General features: G+C 42.1%; 1 pseudogene; it reads right to left on the reverse strand.

Moving 5' to 3' along the window:
* Positions 1-2,694: 2,694 nt before the first annotated feature.
* Positions 2,695-6,040, reverse strand: LOC118842736 (annotated as a pseudogene).
* Positions 6,041-9,504: the final 3,464 nt, after the last annotated feature.

Below are 9,504 nucleotides of genomic sequence, written 5' to 3' on the forward strand. Positions count from 1 at the left end.
TCATGAGACTGAGAAGTGCTTAGTGAGTCCAGCTGCAAGGTCTGGAGATAACAAACCATACCTTTCTGGATAGCAAACCAGACATTCTTGAAGGGTAGCTTGGTAGTGTAAAGATATTAGGCCTGACTTGACTCCCTCACACACATTCCCCAAGATCAGTTAGATTTCTTGAGGATCAGTGATTAGCAGAACTGTATTTTTAAAATCAACCCATTACAGATCAGCTGAATTCTGAACCAAGTTCAGAGACAGAGAACCATGACTTAAGCAGTTACAGGACAAAAGCAATTAATTTTAAGTAAGATCAATAAATAAATCATACAGGACCATATTAATCTTCCCAGGACTGAACAGTATGTTATAGGGTAACTTTTTGGGTATAGTTCCAAATTACTTTCCAGAATGGTTAGACCAGTTCACAGCTTCACCAACAGCATATTAATGATAATAATCACTAATAATTTCTAACATTTATGAAGTGATTTAAGGTTTACAAAACTTGACAGTGATCACATGAAAAAATGTTAAAGATCACTATAATTAGAGAAATGCAAATTAAAATAACTCTGAGGACTATCTCACACCTGTCAGATTGGCTAACATGACAGAAAAGAAATGACAAATGCTGGAGGGGATGTGGAAAAATAGGAACACTAATGCACTGCTAGTGGAGTTCTGGACTGGTCCAACCATTCTGGAGATTGATTTGGCAGAGGGGTATAAAACTGGCTATACCCCCTGACCCAGAAATACCAATACTAGGTCTATTTGATTTCCAAACAAGTCAAAGAAAAAGGACCAATATGTGTACAAAAATATTTCTAGCAGCTCTTTTTGTGGCAAGGAATTAGATACTGAGGGGATATCCATCAACTGGGGAAAAGTTGAACAAATAATGGTATATGAATGTGACGAAATACTATTGTGCTATAAAAATGACAAAGGGGATGGTTTCAAAAAACCTGGGAAGACATTAACTGATGCAAAGTAAAGTGAGCAGAACTAGGAGAACAATCTGTGAAGTAACATCAATATTATAAATGATAGTTATCTGGGAAAGACTTAGTAACTCTGATCAGTACAGTGGCCTACCTGAGTTCCAAAGAATTCATGATGAAAAATGCTATGTATCTCCAGATAAAGAACTGATGGACTCAAAGTACAGATTGAAACATTCTCTCTCTCTCTCTCTCTCTCTCTCTCTCTCTCTCTCTCTCTCTCCCCCCCCCCCCAGTACATGAGTAATATAGAAATTTATTTTGTATGACTGCAAATTTGTATTGAGTTTTATATTTCTTGTCTTTTCAGTGAGTAAGGGATGGAGTAGGGAAGGGAGAGAATTTGGAATTGGAAGTAAAATTGAGCAAAAACAACAAAATGCACTCAGCAGGTATTGTTTTATCCTCACAACAACCCTAGGAGGTAGATGGTATTATTATACCCATTTTCCAGATAAGGAAACTGAGTCAGAGAGTGGTTAAATGACTTTCTCAGGGCCATGCAGCATTAAGTTTCTGCATCAGGATTTGAATTCAGGTCTTCCTGATTCCAGACCAGCTCTCTAGCCACTCTGCCACCCAGCTGCCTTTAATGTACCTGTTTTCCCACAGCACCTCCAATATATTTCATTTTCCTTCTTTAGGTTTGAAGTGAAACCTCAGAGTTGTTTTAATTTTCATTTTTCTAATTATTAGTATTAATCCAGTGTTCTATTAAAGCACTTGGAAATAGTTTAATCCTGAATCTGTGTTCGGGTTACATTATGTTAGCATAGAACAGGTTTCCTTGTGCAGAGAAACATTAAACTGGACTGGTCAAGAAGTCGGGGAGGAGAGAAGTTATGAAACCTTTGAGGAGCCAGAAGTTTTGGGAGAGGAAAGAAAAAAAAGACAAGGGTGATCATGCCCTTGTTCTTCCTTTCAGAGAGTGAGGAACTTGTTTCATATCAGAGAATTCATGCTGGAGAGAGACCTTATCAACTGTGGGCACTGTCCGTAAGTCCGTAAGTCTCCCACATAATTCATGTGGGAGAGGAAACTTAAGAATGTAAGGAATATGAATTCTTTTACCAAAAACTAGAACTTAATGGAAATCAGGAAATTCATAGTAAAGGAAAATTTTATGAATGTTGGTTGGTTGTTGTCCTTTGTTTTTGAAGAGGACCAAAATGATATCACTATGCTAGAGTCAAGGTACAGAGTGTCCAACTGTGGCTGATCAGACTAATAATATAAGATCAGAATGTTCTACCACAAGTTGGGCACAAATAGTTCTTGTGAACATTTGGGGTGGATTATCTAAATTTGCGCATTTCACTTTCCCTTCCCTTCCCTTCCCTTGCCTTCCCTTCCCTTCCCTTCCCTTCCCTTCCCTTCCCTTCCCTTCCCTTGCCTTCCCTTCCCTTCCCTTCCCTTCCCTTCCCTTCCCTTCCCTTCCCTTCCCTTCCCTTCCCTTCCCTTGCCTTCCCTTGCCTTCCCTTCTCTTCCCTTCCCTTCCCTTCCCTTCCCTTCCCTTGCCTTCCCTTCCCTTCCCTTGCCTTCCCTTCCCTTCCCTTCCCTTCCCTTCCTTTCCCTTCCCTTCCCTTCCCTTCCCTTCCCTTCCCTTCCCTTCCCTTCCCTTCCCTTCCCTTCCCTTCCCTGCCCTGCCCTGCCCTGCCCTGCCCTGCCCTGCCCTGCCCTGCCCTTGGTGCTCCTCCTAGTCATGCTTTAGGCTCAGCCTCTCAAACAAGTACTCCCCCAGCCCAGACTGGGGGTCCTCCCTGAAGGAGGAGCAGGGTGCTCAGGTGGTCCCCCAGGCGCTTCAGCAGCTTCACCACCTCAGTCAGGTACTGGCTCTCCAGGAAGTCATACAGGTGTGGATCCCCTGGGCTCAAGCCCAGGGCTTGCAGCTTCAGGAGGCCCTTCTCCAGGTTCAGGGCAGCCTGCATGGCATTCAGGCTGTGGCCCCATTCACCTTGGGCGGGTTTCTGCACAGCCTGGAGGAGGACATGGTCCCCACATTGGTTCTGGAGCTGCCTAAAGGTGCTCAGCATCCTCGAGTTTGTCCTTTGCCAGCTCACAGGAAAAACACGACATCCTAGGTAGGGCGACATCTTTCAGATCGAAATAGAAAGGAGTAGGAGGCCTGCAGGTACAGGTTGGCCAGGCGGTTGACAGCGGCCTCAGCCTCAGAGGAGAAGTTTTGGCGAATCTGGGGGCTAGAGCTCAGTGCACCAACGGCGAAGGGAGAAGGCAGCTGGTTCTGGAGGTGGGGTGGGGGTGGAGGGGTAGCTGGTCCCAGGGGCTGGCGGGCTGCAGAAACGTGAAGTTCAAAAGTGAGGGGAGCTGAGGGACCCTGAATCTATTCTGTCCAAATACTGTTGAAGCAAGAACCAGAGCCAGGCAACATGGTGCCTCAGGTTTCTTTTGAGCTACATCAATTCTGCTTTGCTCATAGAACACAGCATCTTCTCTGATATGGACATGCTGTGCTGAGCAGTCCTGTGCTAGTGTATCCCATGTCACACAATCGATTCCAAACTTAAGAGAGACCTTGAGAGTGTCCTTGTATTGCTCCTTGTGACCACCATGTGAACGCTTGACCTGTGAGTTCTCCATAAAATGGTCTTTTTGGTAAGCATACATTTTGCATTTGAACAATATGGCCAGCCCATCAGAGTTGCACTCTCTGAGTAGAGTTTGAATGCTTGGTAGTTTAGTTTGAGAAAAGACCTCAGTGTCTGGTACCTTATCGTGTCAGGTGATCTTCAGAATCTTTGTAAGACAATTTAAATGGAGGTGATTCAGTTTCCTGACATGGCGCTGGTAGACTGTCCAGGTTTCACAGGCATGCAACAATGAGGTCAGCACAATGGCTCTGTAGACCTTCAGTTTGGTAGTCAGTCTAATACCTGTTCTCTCCCACACTTTACTTTGGAGCGTCCCAAACACCGAGCTAGCTCTGGCAATGCGTGCATCAACCTCATTATCAATGTGTATATCCCTGGAAAGTACACTACCAAGGTAAGTGAACTTATCCATAGCACTTACAACTTCTTCATTTGCTGTAACTGATGGTTCCACATGTGGATGGTGTGGTGGTAGCTGATGGAGCACCTGTGTTTTCTTGGTGTTAATTGTTAGGCCAAAATTAGCACAAGGAGCAGAGAATTGAGACATAATTGGTTTCATCTCAGCTTCAGAGGCTGCACTGAGGGCACAGTCATCAGCAAACAGAAAGTCATGCACCAACACTTACTCTACTTTGTTCTTGGCTTATAGCCTTTTCAAGTTGAAGAATTTATCCTCAGCGCTGTAGCTAATCTTGATGCCATATTCATCCTCATTGAAAGCATTTGGCAACATGGCTGAAAACATCATGCTAAAAAGCATAGGAGCAAGCACACAGCCTTGCTTTACTCCATTGGTGACTAAGAAAGCATGAGAGCATTGTCCATTATCCAGAACTTGGGCAAGCATGCCATCAGAAAATTGATGTACAATGCTGATAAACTTCTCCAGGCAACCAAATTTGAACAAATTCCCCATAAACCCTCATGACTGACAGTATCAAAGACCTTAGATCTACAAATGTTGTACCTCTGTTCTGCTCCTGGAATTTCTCCTGGAGTTGTTGGGCAGCAAACACCGTGTCAACTGTTCCTCAGCCCTTTCTGAAGCCATAGTGGCTCTCAGGTAAATGACCATCTTCCAGGTGAAGGATCAGAATATTAAAGAGGACTCTGACAAGAATCTTGCCAGCAATGATTAAGAGAGAGACTCCCCCCCCCCCCACCCCACGATTGTCACAGGACCATCTATTTCCTTTACCTTTATAGAGATGGACAATGGAGGTATCCTTGAACTCCTGGGGGATAACCTCCTCGTGCCATATTACCTGGAAAATTCCAGTCAGCTTTCGTATGAGCAGTGGATCCCCTACCTCATAAATCTCAGCTGGAATAGAATCACCACAGGTTCTATTCTTCTTCAGTTGGAACTTCAGCTAGGGAGGGATTGACTTCAGCCTGAGGTAAACAGTCAGTGGCTTCAGCATTGATTGATGATGGTCTGTTGAGAACACTATGGAAGTGTTCAGCCCATCTCTCTAGGATCATATCCTTTCACTAATCAATGTGGCTCCACCAGCACTGAGGAGTTGAGATGCACCATAGGTCTTTGTCCCATAAATAGTCTTCAGGGTGTCATAAAAGCACTTTGGATTATTACTATCTGCATAAAACTGAATTTAATCAGCCTTCTTACTGAGCCAGGAATCCTGCATCTGTCTAAGCTTTGCTTGTACTTTACTTTTAATGGAATTAAACGTTGCCTTCTTAGAGATGGATGAACTGCTGCTGGTAAACTCTGTGGCGTTCTCATTTTTCGTTTAGCAGTTTCTGAATTTCTCCATCATTTTCATCAAACCAGTCTTGGTTTTTGATTGTTTTGACCCAGATGAGCAAGTGTAGGGCTATGCACCAAATCTCTGAAAGCTGCCCACGCCTTTTCTGCTCCACTATTGCCAAGTGTATGTTGGCTCAACTTTCCCTCCAAGCTAGCTACAAACTGTTTCCACTTCGAAAACAGCTCTAATCTGTTGACATTAATTCTTCTGGCAGTCATTTTGCCTTGGGGCAATGTTAAGTGCAAATATTTTGCTTGGAAAGGATAAGTCCATGATCAGTCCAACACTCTGCTCCACACATTGTCTTTGTCACTCTGACATTCTGTCTGTTTCTTCTCCTTACAAACACATAGTCTATTAAATGCCAATGGTTGCTGTGAGAGTGCATCCATGAAGTTTTATTGTGTTTAGGTAAATGGAAGACAGTGTTGGTGATGAGGTCGTGAGATGCACAAGTCTTCAGTAGTAAGTGACAATTGCTGTTGCTGTTTTGAACTCCATTCCTCCCTAGGACATCCTGCCAAATCTGATAGTCTGAACCTTCTCTAGAATTACAGTCACCCAGAATTATAAGCTTGCTCTTTTTTGGCACATTAATTATAAGGGTCTCCAGGTCTTCATAATTTTTTCCTTTGGCTTCATCAGGATTCTTCATGGTGGGAGCATAGGCACTGATGATAGTGGCATGACATTTTCCTGCAAGTGGCCATTGCATTGTCATGAGCCTGTTATTCACTCCTTTTGGCAGGCATACAAGCTTTGTTGACTAGATTAATTTTGATTGCAAAGCCTACACCAGCTTCATGGTGCTCCCCTTCACTGAGGTCACTCCAGAAAAATGTGTATTCAGCTCCAACTTCAGTAAGCTGGCCTTCATTCTCCAGCCTTGTATCACTCACGGCTGCTATTTGGATGTGACACCTGCTGAGTTCTCTTGCAACAAGAGCTGTTCTTTGAGATCTACTGGATTTTGTGTTGTCTATAAGTGTGCACACATTCCACGTGCCACTGGTGAGTGGAATCTTCTTTGCAGATGTTTTTGTACAGTTTTTGTGTGTGTTTTGACCACAGAGTGGGATTCCCCTCCTGCCATGGTAATTAGGCCAGGGTAACAGACAATTTTTAGGGTACCTTTTCTAGCCCCTTCCTCACACCAGGATGTGAGCAGTGTGATCCTTAAAAGGCTGCTTAGACACTCAGGGGCAGCTGAATCCCACTGCTTTCAGTGAGAAGATGACCCTATGGCCTGGGCTTCCTGTGTGCAAGGTTGTGACTACAGCTTCCAGTGTAGCTCCACCTGCTACTTCATCACTTGCCTGTTGCCACAGGACTTTGAGATAGGTAAAAATGGTAAAATGGTATAGGTGACATCTTTTGATTTGTGCATAAGTTGGACTTAATTGGAAAATTAATTCTGGAGGCAGAGTTGCATGAAGTCATTGGCCTCACCCTCTTCTCCAGAGTCATCATAGTCCAGTGGCAGGACCAAGTCAAGACAACTGGTGATGGCTCATGATGCAGTGGATGACTTCGGCATCTTCAATGTCTAACCAAGCTCTCAGCACTACACAGGGTCTGCTTCAGTTATCTTCATGGCCATTGGAACAAATTGTTCTCATATGCGCATTCCACCAGGGGAAGTCTTCACATGCTTCACACCCCCCAAACTTACCTTTGGGTTTGAGACCCCTTTGTTACAGTCAACTTGGTTCAGCCTATCTGCTGAAATGGTTTACCAGGGTGTGGCCACTGTGTATACTACAGCTTCTTGGAGTCACAGGTGATAGGTGGAACAGGTGGACCCCAAAGGTGGAACGCAACCCTGAAAAGGGCTTGGCAGGCCTCATACCAAAGGTATTAGTCTTCCCTGAACACACCCTACACCACATTTATGAAGGAGAGGAAATAACTTATTCATTGTCATAAAATTCACACTAGAGAAAAACCTCATTGATGTAATGAATGTGGGAAGGCCTTTGCACTGAGGGCACAACTTACTTGATAGCAGAGAATTCATATTGGAATAAAACCTTATGAGTGTACTAAATGTGGGAAGTTCTATTACCTGACCTTGGAACTCATTTGATGTCAGATAATTCATAGATTTCAGAGAAATTCAGAGAAACCTTTTGAATGTAAGGACTATGGGAAGGCCTTTAGACTGCAGGAACAATTTACTATGCATCAGATAATGCATATAGGAGAGAAACTTTATGATTATACTGTATGTGGGAAGGCCTTCAGTCTGAGGACACAATTTGCTTGACATCAGAAAATTCATGCTACAGAGAAAACTTACGAATGTAACAAGGCTTTCATGATGTTAACAAAACTTACTGTGCTTCAGATGATTCATACTGGATAGAATCCTCATGAATGTAATGAATATAAGAAGTCCTTCCTAGAGAGGACACTACTTAACAGAGAATTCATATGGGAATAAACCTTAAGAATGTGAGATAGTCTCCATTATGAGGACAGATCATCCTGTGCTTCAGCTAATTCATAGTAGAGAGAAACTTTATGAATATAGAAAGGCTGTCAGCATGAGTACACAATTTATTTAGCATTGACATTCTCCATAAGGCATGGAGAACCTCTGAAGCCTCTTAGCATGACTGTTTCTATTGCCTGTGATTCCTCCTTTCTCCGTGTGTCTCTGGTGATTATGATCTGTCTTTCAGAACTCCAAATCTCTCCTTAACAGTACCTTTCCAAAGCCCGAATGTGACTTTGATCAATATTTCTGTGGGCTGTGCCCCTTCTTGGTGAATGGTCAGCAAACTAAGGTAAGAGAAAGTAGAGAACTTGAATGAGTCTGAAATTGTATTTTCTATGTGCTTTTATAAGGTTAAGTAAGGTCTGGTGCCCTTTATGGGAATTATATTATCCATATTATTCATTATTCTATGATTTTAAGTTTCTTGGATGCATACATTAGTGCATTTTAAAATAGAGGAAAAATGGGAAGCTCTTTTTGATTGGCACATTGAAATTTCCAAAGAAATAGAAAAAAATATACCTAGATTATGACTTTGGGGTCCTGTTTTTGTTGTTGTCTTTATGTCTATGTTTATGTGTAAAAACTGGCAAGTGTTTGTTTTTGTTGCATTTCCTTAGTCTATTTATATTTGGTGAGACTAATTTAAAGATTTAATTAGAGTTTTAAATAAGATGGAATATTCAGTAATGAAACTCTTCAGATTGAGGTCCCCTCTGGAAAATAATTATTTTTCCTCTTGGTCTGATCCAAGGTTATACAGAGAAGCCTTGTGAACGTAATGAATGTGGGAAGGTTTTCCTTAGTTCAAACCTTGTTATACTTCAGAGAATCCATACTGGATAGAAACCTATGAATATATGGATATTAGGAAACCTTCAGTGCAAGGACATGTGAATGTGATGGATACATGAAGGCTTAACTCAAGATCTTACAATTTATTCTATATCAGAATTGTTGTAGGGACCCCTAAACCATGCCTGCAATGATTCATTTCATAGTGTCTGGTTTGTGGTTTCCTTGACCTTTCTTGTGATATACATAAGGATATTTTTACTTCAAATTTCATGACTTCAAGGACCATTATTCTTCTGAGGAATACAGATGAATTGATGTTGCTTGCTAGAAAGCATATATGCAACAAAGACACATTTATATACAACTATATTAATAATTAGGGGTTTTCTCTCTTTTTTAGGATCTTTATATATTGAAGGTTTATTCCTTCTTCCCTCACAGGGTCAAAGTTAACATTCATCCATAGAAATGCAAGGGGAAAAGTTATATGCACATTTGATCCTCACTCAGAAGAACAACTCAAGACCATCCTGGCATTGGCCAGGCAATTTGGAGGCAGAATTTCCTCAGAAGACTCATGTTCATATGTATTAATTGGCTATTTCGTATATGCCTATGAAATTTTATTTGCTTTTTGCTTTCTTTTGCTTTCACTCTTGAAACCTACTGAGGCCTACCCGTGGATCTCCAGTTATAAATTCATAGATGTGTCCATGTGGGCCCCAAAGGTCCCCATAGCAATTGAGATCATAAATAAGAAAAACCATATCTCCCTTGTTAGTTAACCTTGAGTAAACTGGGAAACATTACAATTCCATATT

This window comes from Trichosurus vulpecula, chromosome 3 (assembly GCF_011100635.1).
Source record: "Trichosurus vulpecula isolate mTriVul1 chromosome 3, mTriVul1.pri, whole genome shotgun sequence".
NCBI lineage: Eukaryota > Metazoa > Chordata > Mammalia > Diprotodontia > Phalangeridae > Trichosurus > Trichosurus vulpecula.